The sequence below is a fragment of the Myodes glareolus genome, chromosome 9, assembly GCF_982192425.1.
Source record: "Myodes glareolus chromosome 9, mMyoGla1.1, whole genome shotgun sequence".
Classification (NCBI taxonomy): Eukaryota; Metazoa; Chordata; class Mammalia; order Rodentia; family Cricetidae; genus Myodes; species Myodes glareolus.
In genome coordinates, this window is record NC_142034.1 from 17,042,368 (window position 1) to 17,055,656 (window position 13,289).

The following is a 13,289-nucleotide window of genomic DNA, read 5'->3' on the forward strand; positions in this document are numbered from 1 at the left end:
AGGTATGAAAATGTAAGCGATTATTTATTATTAAAAGAATTGAGAATTATTGAGTAACTTGAAAACGAATGTGGAAGGCAGTAAGTCAAAAGAGGGTACAGGAAAAAATATCATAAATTACCTCCTATGCTTGCTAAGGAGTTCCCATTTGATCTTTTCTATGATGAGAAGCACTGGAAGCTTCTGAAGAAAGTAAAATGATCGGCTAAACATTTAAAACTATCATGTTGAAGCTAGGGAGAGGTTCAGTGGGAAAAGCATGTGTAAGCATGAGGACCTAGGTCTGAATCCTAGAAATCCTTAGAAAACATGAGGCATGGCTATGTGCGCTGTACCTCTCGGCCCTGGAGATGGAGGCAGATGGACCCTGAAAGCTCACTAGCCTAGCCAAAAGGCAAGCCTCCAGTTCAACGAAACAGTCTCAAAAGAATAAAGAAAGCAATAGAGGAAAACATCCACTGTCCTCCTCTGGCCTCTACATGCACAGGTGTATACCTCTCATTCATGTATATGAAATACACACGCGCCCCCACCACCACCACCATACATAAAAGGGAGGCACACATATCACTCTGGCAGCAATGTGAGGTACCTGTGAAAGAAAAGTACATGAAGAGTAAAGATGTCTTCTAGACAATGTGGATTTTTTTTTAACACACTAAGATTGCTGACTATAATGCAATGGCTAAGTTTAGGTAACTGACAGCAGACTACCTTGAGTTCTAACAAAAAGACACTTGAGAGGTTGTCTCTACCGTGACTGGAAAAGAGACAGAAACTGATTCCATGGGAAGAAAAAAACATGATTAAGATGAGCATCAACCTAAGTTTTGTCTCTTAAACTTGGTCATGTTTATCATAAACTAAAGAAGAGTAAACAAAAGCTAAACACAGCAAGATACTTTGGTGTGACCCATAAAATAATCAACTCATTTGATACTTTTAACATCCACAAACGTAGTTATCCAATGTTTTTTTTAATAAGCTGACTTGCATTAGAAAAATAGTTCAACAGAAAAACACTTTCCCAATACACACAAGGCCCCGTGTTCAATGCCCAGCACTACAAATCAAAAGTAAATTGATCTAACAAAAGAAATATGTTTCCAGAAATAATTATGGTACTACAACTATTTAGAACTTTCTGGAGTAATAATAAGTCCATACTTGTTCCACATCCACAACCTGCTTTCTGAAACTCAGACAGTGAGTTCTTGGTTTTCCATCTCCAATAACCTTGACCTTAAAGACTAATGGTAAGATGTCCTCTAAGAGAAAAACGACCTTGAAATAGAAAATATCTCTTAAGCCCTAAGCTTATAACACTTCTCTCCATAACTTTTTCAAGAGAATCACCAGGGATACATGCTCTCCATCATCTTATTTCCTTGTTCTGTTTTTTTAATCTTAAGTAATTTTCATCTAGTATGTTACTAGAAAACATGCAATTCAAAAAAATGAGATAGTCGTCACAAAATAATAAAGCATAAGCAATTTATTTTTACAGTATTATCTATCTTTCCACCAAATAACAGTATTTATGACACAGGCATATTAAGCAAATATGAAGATACTAATGATACACTAATACTACTTATGCTAATGATAATAATAATTCACAGAGAAAAAAGAACTGTCAATAATTAAGCTAGCTTCCCATATTTGTTACCTTGCTCAGACTAGTGCTAGAAAAATAAATCAACATGTGCAGCAGTTTGAAAATCTGGATGCCATCAGTGAAAATATCCTCCTTAAGAACATTTCCTAAATATAACCCCAGCAGCACAGACACTGAGAGCAGCAATTAATAATGGGAGTCCCTGAAACTGAGAAGCTTCTATAAATCAAAGAACATGGTCAACAAGACAAAACGGCAGCCTACAAAATGGAAAAAGATCTTCACTAACCCCATATTGGACAGGGAGCTGATCTCCAAAATATACAAAAAAAACCTCAAGAAATTGGTCATCAATAGAACAAATAATCCAATAGAAAAATGGGGTACAGATCTAAACAGAGAACTCTCAACAGAGGAATCTAAAATGGCTGAAAGACACTTAAGGAAATGCTCAACATCCTTAGCCATCAGAGAAATGCAAATCAAAACAAATCTGAGATTCCATCTTATACCTGTAAGAATGGCCAAGATCAAAAACACTGATGACAGCTTATTCTGGAGATGATGTAGGGTAAAGGGAACATTCCTCCATTGCTGGTGGGAGTGCAAACTGGTACAGCCCCTTTGGATATCAGTATGACGATGTCTCAGAAAATTACCTCAAGACCCAGCAATACCACTTTTGGTAACAAGGACATGTGCTCAACTATGTTCACAGCAGCATTATTTGTCATAGCCAGAACCTGAAAACAACCTAAACACCCTTTGATTGAAGAATGAATAAGGAAAATGTGGTAAATTTACACAATGGAGTACTACACAGCAGAAAAAAATAATGACATCTTAAAATTTGTGGGCAAATGGATAGATCTAGAAAACATCATATTGAGTGAGGTAATCCAGACCCAGAAAGACAAATACCATATGTACTCACTCATAAGTGGCTTTTAGACGTAAAGCAAAGAAAGTCAGCCTACAATTCACAATCCCAGAAAACCTAGACAACAACAAGGACCCTAAGACAGACATACATGGATCTAATCTACATGGGAAGTAGAAAAGACAAGATCTCCTGAATAAACTGGGAGCACGGGGACCATGGGAGAGGGTAAAGGGGGAGAGGAGAGGAAGGGAGGGGTGTAGAGAAAAAATATATAGCTCAATAAAAAAAATTAAAAATTTAAAAAAATAAAATAAAAAGAAACCTTAAAGAAACAAGAAAGAAAGAGAGGGAGGGAGGGAGGGAGGGAGGGAAGGAGGGAAAGAAATATTCTCCCTTGGGTGACTCTGAATTCAAACTAGTATAATTCAACTAGCATGCCCAACTACTTTGTCTCAGATTTTAACTGTATTTCAAGAAGAAAAGAAATATAAAACAGAAAGAACTTTATGTTATGCATACTTATTCTACTATATATCCAGTAAGTTATCAACCAACCCAGTATTTCCCTTTTGGAACTTCTGTTATTAGTACATTTCTGTCTAGAGTCTATGTCCTTCTTCATTCAAATTAATTCATAATTATTTAGGAAATAGTAAAGGAACAAAGTCAACTATAGAAGAAAGAAGAGTTAGCATGACACAGGTAAAAATTGACGGTGAGGGCCTAGGAGTGTAGCTTAATGGTAGTGCACATGCCTAGTATACACAAAGCCCTGGGCTCACACTCCAGTACCACTGGGGAAAAATAGTAGTAACAGCCAGACAAGGTGCCACATGCCTTTAATACCAGCACCAGGGATGGAGAAACAGAAAGATAATTCAGTGTCAACCTGGGCTACATATGGGAACCCTATCTCAAAAGGAAAAAAAAAAAAGTTAATGATGGGAGAAGGAAATAACCAATTAAGGTTTAACAATGTCAGTGGTAAATTTTTACAGTAAAGATGCAAACCAAATTACATTTGCAAGTAGAATATTATCAATACAAATTCAGAGTATGTCTGAGTCTATATTTCAATTTGTTGAATATACTAAATTATATAGTTTTATATTCTGAAAATTTCTGTCCATAATAAATATGTTAAATCCAATAATATTAACAAATGTATATTATGGGAGAGGAGTGTTTGGTTATATGAGATGTATGATTCATAATATACTCAGAAAAATTTCTGTGAAAAGAATGGCAAAAATAAGTTGTCAAAGAGAAGAAAATAATTATCACAATTGTGAGAAGCAATGATCCACTTCCTAACGGACGACACTGTTATTCTTTGTACTTTATTCATTTTTGTAACTATTTCATATGTAATCACTATCTATAAAACAACGGTTTAAGAGCTAAGAAAATCTGAGGAAACATTTGTTTTGGAAGAGTTAATTATCAAAAGATCCAATCCATTTTTTGCTAATAATATTTTTAAATAAAGACCATAAAATGTGAATATGAAGGGAAAATAATAATTTTTTCTTGATTTTCCAAATAAAATTAGCAATAAAGCTTTACTGGTACTTTTAAAGAAACTGCGTGTGTGTGTGTGTGTGTGTGTGTGTGTGTGTGTGTGTGTGCGTGTGTGTGTGTGTGCGTGTCTGTATCAAACTACCTGAAAGTAACTTTTTACTTCTAATGATCCCCCTTCAAAGCAAACACTACTATAAATATTTCTTTGACCACCTGAAAAGTCCTGAGGACTAGTACTTATTGCCTGTAATCACATGAAACAAATTTAGAAACAAATTCCTACAAGAAATTCCTTGTATAACTGCCCATTGCGTGTGTGTAGGCAGGTTTATCCACATCTATCAGTATCTGCTTTAGGATGGATATGTGCATTGTAAGCATAGTGCACAGCTTGCCAATATTAACATGAGAGGACAACACAGTATACCAATGAAGAACAGAGTGGCTAGCCAGAGTTTCTAAACTGAAACAATGTTTCTACGTCCTGGCTACATAATCTTTGGCAAACTGATCCGGTTTCCATTTCTCATTGGTAAAATAGAAATAACAATATATATCTTATAGGATTTTGTAACTGTATAAACAATGTACAAGACTGGCACAAAGTGTGTGCTATATAAACGTACACTATTATTACTAGAAGGAATAGAATACCATGTTCCTGAATATACTGTAAACATTCTTAGCAATCTGAATTGACTAATATCAGATACTATTTAAAAGGGACACCAAATGTAAGAACTAGTAAACATATGCCTCTAGCTCTGCACTCTAAAGTAAACAAGTGATTAAAAAATCTACATAACCACTCTAATGATACAGAACAATCTGAAAAGATTGTTTCCCAAAAGTGCAGCTATCAATTTCTTCCCTTACACAAGGGGGCAGTGATAACAAGAAAAGAACAGGGCTCTGCAACACCTCTTCTTACAGACAGTAGGGGGTGGCAGTACATATGGCTTACAGTCAGAACAAAACAGGAAGACCCAACAGAACTGCTCTTTATTCTCTTCTGGCCCTCTTCTCTTTAGCTTCAACAGGGCCTTGAGGTAAAGGAAATAGCTACAGAAAAGACTGAAGTTCAAAATAAATCAAGGAAAATCCAATTTTATTTTGAAGGAAATGATCCCTCAATGAATGATTCTGGAACCAGGGTGAAGCTGAATTTTCAGATTATCTGGCAAATTACTAAATAAGAACAACATTCAAGCAGGTAATTTGATTTATAAGAATTCTAGCGTAACACACTAAAATTTCATTAATAATTAAATACACCCTAGTGAACACATCAGATATTTCTGCTTTTGTTTCAGTTACATAGACACTGGGTGTATATGCACATGCTATATTACATAGACACTGGGTGTATATGCACATGCTATATTACATAGCTCATCTAGCTGCCTTTTGTTACTTTTGAAATTCCAGTATGTTCTGACAGTTCTCTCAAAACAGATGTTCTTAAATGGGAAGTCACAACGTTTTGCAGCATGTGGAGACACACACACACACACACACACACACACACACACACGGGGGGGGGGTGGAGGGACCAAGGAAGAGAGAACAGGAATATTTATTTCATTTGTTTCCGTTTTGGGCTCATATGCCTAAGACAATTTACCTGGGAATGCTACAAGGCACACTACATTGACAGTATCCATGTTGTTGCTTTTTATGCCAATTTACTGTATCCGTTTTTATCTTATCTCACCATCCCATCCGAACAGCTAGAACATACCAGAATATTTCACTATTGCCAGTCTCTGTAATTAACCGTTGACACAGCTTTTGGCTCCAACCTTTCAAAATGCCTGAAAATTTATCCCTTTTGTTCACCATATTGTTTTGTTTTCCTCGTTCCACTTATTTTCACCTGTGCAAAAGCCAAGACAGGGACATAGATGAAAAATAGTTCCCTTTGGCTAAGGATCTTGAACACACAATTATGGTCAGGATGGTTGGTTTGTTTGTCTTTTTGTTTGTGGTGTTTTTGTTTCCCTGAAGAGGAGCAGGAGAGGGGGGTGAAGACGTCCAATCTTCTTCCTAACGCTAATTATCATTGTTTATGTTTTGTGAGAAACATTTTAAACATTCCACACCTAGAACAGAAAGACAGGCTACAATTGCATGCCCTACATGCTGATGACAAAACCTAAAATGATTCTAGTCCTATTTTTTTCTTTCCCATCTCACAACCAACCTGCTTTTTTTTTTTGCTTTCACGTGGGTACTTTCCCTATATATATAAAAAAAAATTGCTTATCGCAGCTCCTCTCGATTTCCTATGACAGAATATGTAGCAAAGAGCCCTATTAGTCTTTCATTATACTACACCTCCTTCCCCAAAGGAATTATTAATATTGCTAATAACACTTCTACCTTGCATTTCTACGCCACGGAGGCCAGCCCATCCAGTGCCTTTACCTGGCACATTTCACAACTACTTCTATGCTGCATTCAGGGACACATTTTGCAACTCGTTCTGCACCACATTCCCTGCCACGTTTAGCAATCCGCCTCGCATCTCATCCCGGTCCCCGTCATCCAAAGACTCTCCAGGTACCAAATATCAAGACTAACCTCGGTGACAGCCAAGTGGCCAACCCCGGAGCCCTCCGAAGCCGCCCTCGCTCCCACATTCGGAGGCAGCCTGCCTTCCCCACGCCTTCGCCACCGGAGGCACTTCAATCCCCGATCCCTGTCTCCCCGCTCGCCCCCGCCCCAGCCCCCGTAGCCGAGGCGTCGCAAGCGAACGCCACTGTCACCTCACCCTCAGCGACCCTCTTCCCTGAGCCCCCCAGTCCTTACCTGCCGCTCTCAGGGGCGCGGCGCACCTCGGGGTCAAGCCCGCGTGCCCGTGGTCTCCGGTGAGGACCGCGCTGCCGCGGACGCCCCACGGAGGATCCGCGCCTCAGTCGGGTTCGGCGGGGCCTCGCGGCCGGCGAGCGCTGGCAGCCCGCGGCGGTCCTCCTGTCAGCAGCGGCGCGGGGGCAAGACTCGCCCCTCAGCACCGCGGCGGCGGCGGCTGCTGCAGCGGCGGCGGCGGCGGGCGCCTCGCTCCGCCTCGCGCTCCGCACAGCCCCGGAGGTGAGCGCGAGGGGGATGGGAACGGGGGCGGGGCCGCCCGAGGAGGCGCGCAGGGCGGCGGAGGGTGCGCGGCGCCTGCCGCCTGGGGCCCCGTGCTCGCGGCGCTCGCTGCTGGCCGCGCTGAGCGGGCGGCTGGCGCGAGGCGGCTGTGGCCACCGGGCCCCGCCGGAGCAGCGCGCGCCCAGCAACCCGCGCCCGGCCGGCCGCTCTCTAGCGCCGCCGCCGCGCCGGGGGCGTCGCACCCTCGGAGGCCGCCCGCAGCCCCGCCCCCTCCGGGCCGGGCTGGGGAGGAGCGCGAGCGCGGAGGGAGAGCGCGTGCGTGGGGGCGCGTGCGTGGTGGAGCGCGCGCGCCCCCGCCCCCTGCCCCTCCACGGCCTGGGGGTGGGGAGCTGTTGGGAGGGCTTGTGGGGGTGAAACCCCGCGCCACACTGACAGAGGGGGCCCTGGCGCTGCAGGACGCGTAGGCATTTCTGGCTTCCTCAGGGGGCTTGGGCTGGTGGGGTCGAAGGCATTTGGTGAGGGAGACGGGAGGAAGCTCAATAACTGACAAGGCCCTACAGAGTTTGGCTCCGCCCCCGGGATGATGTCACTCTCGAGGTGGCTGCTGCTGTCACGTGCGCCCACTTCTGGGGGGCCTTTCCTCCTGCTTTGATGGCACGAGCGTTCCTCCAGTCTCTTCCCCCACCCCCACTTTGGACACCGCAGGCACACGTGTCACTCAAAGTCGTCGAAGCCAACAAGTGTCAGTTAATTCCTCTCCCGATTCTCGATCGCAGTAGGTAGACTGCTTTCAAGATGCCACCGTTGCCTATGATTAGAATAGGGATGGGAAGAAAAACAACACGGGGATAACACAAAGGAGAAAAGAAAGCTGACATCTAGAACAACTACTGACGATTCGCCAACCTTAGCTTGCTAGACTTAAGTAAAGTTGCGATGCTGCCTCTGCCATTGCCAACTTGAATAAGAATGAATGTGATTTTTAAGGCAGTCAGCAAAGCACGGAAAGTCATCAGCACGTAAGACCTCATTGAAGGAGATTAGGTCATATTTCCCCCAAAACTCACCACCTAGATTTTCTTTCCCATACTTCCTTGCCCTCAAACCACGAAACAGCCATTCAACTTTGCAAGATTCTTAAAGTAAATTTTTTTTCCCACGTGCTGCGAGATGTTACAAAGCAATCGTCGCTGCATATGTTGCTTGGGTGGACTTCCATTCCATTAGCTTAGATGACTTTTTAGTCTGCCTCCTAATGAAATGCCGTGACTGGAAATAGATGCACAAATTACATCAGTCAAAGGCGCTGTTTCTATGCTGTTCCGAGGGTAAAGAGGTTGGTTCATTTGATTGGCTGGTTATTCTGATACCACTCCATCTGAGTCTACCCCATCTCATAGGGCTTTGTTGTGTAATTTCTTTGACTTTTAAAAAAATTGTATTAATTTCAGCACAATACAAAAAAATGGATATGAAGTCATGTCCAAAAACTAGCTCTTACAGTGAACACTTGAGAATTCTGAGGTAGGACTGTAGCATTGACTGTGGTTAGCATGGCAAGGTGAAAGACTGACATTTGGACTGTTGGTTGTAATTCCAAAAGTTAGCTCAGTCTCATTAAAACTCATCTACCTATTGTGATAGAAGCAGGATACTGGTTACTTATACTGTAGGTGAATGAGGGGGCTCCAGAGGGGAATATTCTGGATTACTGGAAATGTTCAGCCACACTGGCACATGAACACTTAAAAAGCAACCTGTGCCTGTGTTTCAGTTTTAACACACAAAGAAGCATTACATTTCAACACAGGTTTTGTTATGTGTCCCCACCACCACCACCACCACTAGACAGGGTTTCTCTGTGTAACAGTCCTGACTGTCCTGGAACTCACTTTCTAGACCAGACTGGCTTCAAACTCACTGAGATCCACCTGCCTCTGCCTCCTGCATGCTGGGATTAAATGCATGTGTCATCGCCAGCGGCTTCAACAGTTTGGCTTCAATGTTACAATGAAACATTGTAATGTCATTATCTTTAGGATCAGAAAACAGGTTTGATCAATGTCACCCACCACCTACCCTGGTACATGATCTTAAGCATATCTTGAACTTTCCTTCATCTGTCTCGTGTGGGTCATGATACCTCACGGAATGGTTATAAAGATGAAATGAAACTTGAGAAATATTTAGCTCAGAACATAGCATACAGTAAAGTGCTCATGAAACACTAGTGACTATTACGTTGTGCTTACACTTGAATTTACCCTCCTTAATTCTCATTTAGTCTTTTTTATTTATTTTAAATACTATTTTGTATCTAAGCGTTTTCCCTGTGAGTTTTGCTGAAGCTAATAACATTCCTTCCCTTGAGAAATAACAAAAGGCAGTCAGGGGTATAATACATTGCTTTTAAAACTAGTTCAGGTGGAGGCACCTAGAAATTATGGTGTTCATTGTGGAACACCATGAAATATTGGTAGATTGAATTCTACCATATGGACTTGACACAATTTTACCAGCACTAAAGTTGGTTATATTATGCTTATGCAGATATTCACATATTAAAATAATAATGTTATTTTTAAAAAATATGTCTGTGATTTTCTTCTTAAATGTATTTCCAACGCTCTCACAGGGTTTAATAATAATTCACAAAATGAAAACCTTTAAACCCATTTTCCTGGAAATTGGAAAACCACTGTAATCATCCAGTTTTAGCAGCAGATGTCTTTATTGGAATTTTGCACAGTAAGTTTCGATTGCTGTAGCCCACGTGGTCTCTTGCACCAATAAAGCAACTCCAAACCACTGTCCTCATTTCTTCTGACTGATCTTTTCCATATATTCATATTGGGCAGTGTCCATGTCCATCGGGATGAGCTCAGTGCTCTGATTGTCCAATGCTTCTCTTCACCCAGTCCCCTCCCACACAATCCTACTATCAAGCCTTTCATTGCTATCATCGTCTGACTTTGTGAAGGAAACAATATGTGGTTGCTAAAGATGAGAATGTGGTCCGGCAGAGACAGAGAACAACACCGAAGTCATCTTTCTCCTCAACCCCTCTCCTAGATTTCCTTAGCTTCCCTATCATCAATGCCCAAAATTCTGAGAATCCTAATTGTCTTACTTATTTAAAAACCCTTTCTTGTTAAGATGGTATTTTAGTCTGTAATGTAATTAGGAAATACAATATATGCGTCCTAAGAAGAATTTGTAAGAAATCAACAAAGTGCCCTAACCTTGTCCTAGACCTTTCAGCTCTTCTAGTACCACCGACTATACCTGTCCACACAGCCGTTCTTGGTCTGCCTGTTGTGTGTGAGCACTCATCCCAGCATGCCCTCCTCTGACATCCTGAAGTCATAAATAAGCCACAAGGCCCACGTTTTCCTTTCAACTTTCCCTCTTGAATAAATAGTGACAGTTACTCTTGATTGATCACCTACTGCCTCAAGTACTTTACTGTCTTAAATGCGCCTCCCCACTTAATCCTCCTAATATCAGCTGAGGAGCCTCAGGTTTTAGATGGTGAGGCTCTGAGCTTAAATGACTAACTTTCCAGATCACACAAGGATGGCTACAGTCCACAATCTGTCCTACTGTGCTTCTCTGTGGGTTGTGATGGCACACTGACCAAAGCTACCTTGGGGAAGAAAGGATTTATTTTATCTTACGACTCCAAAGTCATGATCTACCACTGAGGGAAGTCAGGATGGAACATGAACTCGAAGCGGGGACCTGGAGGCTAGAACTGAAGCAAAGACCCATGGAGCAATGTTGTTTACTGACTTGCATTCTTTGGCTCGTTCAGCTTCCTTTCATATCTAACCCAGGAGCACCTGCCCAGGGGTGGTACCGCCCACAGTGGTACCCCTCCCCTACAGTCATTAATAAAATGCCCCTATAGCTAATGCCCACAGGCCACCACCACCACAGACATGCCCAAGGTCTGATGGAGACAATTCCTCAGTTGAAATCTCCACTTCCCAAGTGGCCCTACTTTGTGTCAAATTGACAAAAACTGACCAGTTTAGGACTGAAACATAAATGCCATTCTTTATCACTCACCCTCAGGGGAAAGTTGTATAAAATGTAAATAAGAAAACAGAACACACTGTTTTGGAAAACTCTGAGTCATCGCGTAATGAAAGTACTCTGATTCTCTTCCGGCACTGGAGATGGAGCCTAGGACCTTGAACACTGTAAGCAAGCACTCCTGGGTTACATCCCCTCCCCAAAGGATTCAGAAAAGCTGATATACAGTAACATTTTTCTCATGGACTGTCATAATCTCATTTCCTTTTGATCTCCAACCAGTGACTTCTAATGCGGAATCTTCAATGGTTTCCCCACCAACTCCCACCTCAGCCTTTTGATGAATACTTTATAATTTTTAGACTAACAGTTAAAAACATATCCACAAAGAGGAGCTACTAGTTAAAGGGTTTTAGTAAATCCTTTCTTTTTGAACTGAAAATTTCATGTAAAATGTTCACAAGCAAGCCATCACGCATTTCCCAATGCCATTTATAAATGTTTGGCAGGTCTTTGTGCTCCTGCATGTGTAGAGCTGTGATACATGCCATAAGGCATATATAATTGATGTGAGGGAAGTCTTGCATGCTGTCCTCTCACAATCTATTTGGGAAGCAAAATGCCTAAAACGTTTAAAAATTAATACAGTGTATGATAAAATTAAGTGTTACCGAAAGTAAAACAGTAGGTTCTGTAGTATTTCACAAGAAGGAGAGAGAGGAATTTGATGGCAGTGGTACAAGATTACATCTTGAAGAAAGTAAAATAAAAATAGGTAGGTGGGAAAGAGAGAAGGACAGCCCCTGGGACTCTAAGGGTTAAGAGGAGAGAACCGGATGACAGCAATCAGGAATGGGCTTCTTTTGCAAATGAGCTGCTTTTTAAAATAAAGATAACTATCTGGAAAGTGCACAGAGACTGAAGCTGGAAGGAACAGGTCCTGGAACAGTGAGTGTGGCTGAGTCAAAGCACTTACTCAGGAGAGCTCGGTGGCTAAAAGGATCCACAAGTAGACAGAACCAAACCTCAGAAGGTCTCTCCATGCAGGCAAGGATCCACCATTAATCTTTGGGCATAAGAATGACAGAAAGACTGTGCTTCAACATTCACCTCCTAGGGTAGATGTAAATGGAAAGGAACGAATAATAAGAGTCTGGTTAGGAAGATATTGCTGTTTAATGAGCTAAAGAAGATGATTGCTGAAAGTCAAGGAGCATGACAGTAGAAATAAGAATGGCGCCAATGAGAACTGCCTGGGAAAAATTAACAGAACTTTCTGGATAACGCCATACGTGTTAAAGAACAATGAAGGAATCTGAACACATGATAAAAAGTCTAGCTTCCCAGAGCACGTGTGTATCAGTGACCCAAAAGAGGAGAATCAGAAAAGCTGGATACTTTGGTACATTTGTGTTTGTAGTGGTTCTTTACCACTTTTAATTACATATCTCCTGTGAGAATCTGGTATGTTATTCAGAGAGGAAAATGCACTCATATATATTCAATAATTTGTAATGTACACCCATATGCTTGATGCCCAGAGAGCTCTTGGTCCAAGCTGGGCCAACCAGAGCCCATTCTAGAATTTTTTCATCTTCATATCCAAAGGATCTTCACTCCCTAGTGGGCAAATCTATGAATACTAACACAGGAGCCTAGGAAACACGATGCTCAGGCATACACTGTGAGGACAGTCTGGTGGGAAAAAGAGATGATATATAGGTCAGAAATGAGGGGTAGATAGAGCGTGTCCTGATGGCAGTCAGGCCCTTGGATCTGTCCCGCTCCTCTCCCTGGGATCTGGTAGATACTCCTGCCACTTATTGATCCTCCTTCATGGTTAGGTTTATTTGAACCAAATTTCTGCAAGTTGGATAAGAGTCTTGACTAATAGACGGATAAAACATATTTATTTAGTTAAACATATTTTCTCTAGGGCTCCATGTTTAACACGCTGGAAAGACATCCAAGTAGAAACAGCCACTAGATGCATAGAACTTAGAAGATGATTCAAGGACAGGAACTATAGCATGTGTCAAGAGGAGGGCCCTGAACCCTAACTGACTGCCATCAAGTCTCTAGTCAAAAATTCAAAAATCGAACAATCATAAGCAAGTTTTTCTACATTTCTAGATCTTG

The 13,289-nt window shown here is 41.8% G+C and overlaps 1 protein-coding gene across 1 annotated transcript in view; it reads right to left on the reverse strand.

Moving 5' to 3' along the window:
* Window positions 1–6,963, reverse strand: part of Tanc2 (tetratricopeptide repeat, ankyrin repeat and coiled-coil containing 2) — a 322,705-nt gene extending 315,742 nt beyond the window's left edge. Inside the window, 1 exon segment of the mRNA XM_087909880.1 lies at window positions 6,834–6,963. The gene's annotated coding sequence lies outside the window, so the exon portion shown is untranslated.
* Between the last annotated feature and the right edge of the window lie 6,326 nt (window positions 6,964–13,289).